Source organism: Myotis davidii, unplaced genomic scaffold (assembly GCF_000327345.1).
Source record: "Myotis davidii unplaced genomic scaffold, ASM32734v1 scaffold1205, whole genome shotgun sequence".
Taxonomy (NCBI): Eukaryota; Metazoa; Chordata; class Mammalia; order Chiroptera; family Vespertilionidae; genus Myotis; species Myotis davidii.
This window is the reverse complement of record NW_006295739.1, coordinates 182,473-184,425: the sequence shown is the minus strand read 5'-3', so window position 1 is coordinate 184,425 and position 1,953 is coordinate 182,473.

The window sequence follows — 1,953 nt, the reverse complement described above, 5'->3', positions numbered from 1 at the left end:
AGGGGTCCTGGATTGTGAGAGGACGCAGGCCAGATTGAGGGACCAACCCCTCCTCCCCACTGCAAGAATGTCATGCACCAAGCCTCTAGTATGATGATAAAGAAACTGATTGATCAAGAGAATAAAAACATTATACATTTTTTCTTTAAAACATGTTTTTACTGATTTTTTTCAAAAGAGAGGTAGGGAGGGTGAAACAACTATAAGAGAGAGAAAGATTGATTGGCCGCATATTGCCAATCCCTGGTTGGGGGCAGTGCAGGAGGCAGCAGAACAACGTTCTCTCATGTATTGGTATTTCTCTGACTCTCTTTTTCTCTCTCTGAAATTAATTTTTTAAAAAGAAGTAAATAGCCCTGGCCAGTTTTGCTCAGTGGTTAACACCCTGGCATACGGTCCAAAGGGTCATGGGTTCTATTCCTGTTCAAGGACATGTACCACAGTTTCAGGTTACTGAGCCATGGTAGGGGAGTGAGAGGGAGGCAACCAATCAATGTTTCTCTCTCTCTTCCTCTTCCTCTTCTCCCTCTCTGCCCCTCTCTAAAAATCAATGGAAAAAATATCCTCAAGTGAGGATTAAAAAAATAATAAATAAAATAAAAGAGGAGACATTACAACCAATACCACAGAAACATAAATATCTTTTTTAAAAAAATAGAATTTTACTGCCCTGGCTGGTTTGGCTTGGTGGATGGAGCGTCGGCTTGTGGACTGGGGGTCCCCGGGTTTGATTCTGGTCAAGGGCATGTACCTTGGTTGCGGGCGCGTCCCCAGTGGGAGGTGTGCAGGAGGCAGCTGATGGATGTTTCTCTCTCACTGATGTTTCTGGCTCTGTCCCTCTCCCTTCCTCTCTGTGGAGGATCAATAGAGTATATTTTTTTTAAAAAAATAGAATTTTACTGATTCCAGAAACGAACGGTGAAGGAGAGAGAGATAGAAACATCAATGATGAGAGAGAATGACTGATCAGCTGCCTCCTGCACATCTCCTACTGGGGATGTGCCTGCAACCAAGGTACATGCCCTTGACCGGAATCTAACCTGGGACCTTTCAGTCCACAGGACAACGCTCTAGCCACCGAGCCAAAACGGTTTTGGCAATAAAAATATATATTTTTTAAAAACCTCAAAAAATGCAAAGTAGAACTACTGTATAAGCCAGCAAACCTACTTCTTGGCATATACAGTGGGGCCTTGACTTACAAGTTTAATTTGTTCCGAGACCGAGCTCATTAAGGAGCTTGTTAACTCAAATTACTCTGTCAACTCAATGCAAAAAATCGGCCGAGAGACAGCTGGTATCTCAAAAACTCGTTAGTCGGGACGTTCGTAAGTCAAGGTCCCACTGTATAGGACGAAAATGAAATCAGAACGTGGAGCACATATCTGCAATCTCATGTTCACTGCACCATTCTTATACACAATACCCAAGATAGGGGAACAACGTTAACTGTCCACCCACGAATAACTAGGTAAAAAAGAAACAAAAACAGATGGTAACCACACGCACCCTAAAAATATTATTCAGCCATTAAAAAGTACAAGCTCATCCCAACCCCACCAAAATAAATAAGACAAAGGAAGAAAAAAGAAATGAAGAAAATGAATCTTGTGGGCATTATGCTACATGAAAGAAGCCGGTCACAGAAAGATAAATACTATAGGATATCACTTAGGTGCGGAATCTAAACTATAAAGTAGTTAAAACTCCTACAAACAGAATAGAATGTCAGGGCCAGGCAACCAAGGGAATGGGGAGCCATTGGCCAAAAGGTACAAACCTTCAGTTATAAGAGGTAAGTTCTGCCAAAACCGGTTTGGCTTAGTGGATAGAGCGTCGGCCTGCGGACTGAAGGGTCCCAGGTTCAGTTCCAGCCAAGGGCGCATGCCTGGGTTGTGGACTTAGTCCCCAGTAGCGGGTGTGCAGGAGGCAACCAAGTGGTGATTCTCTCTC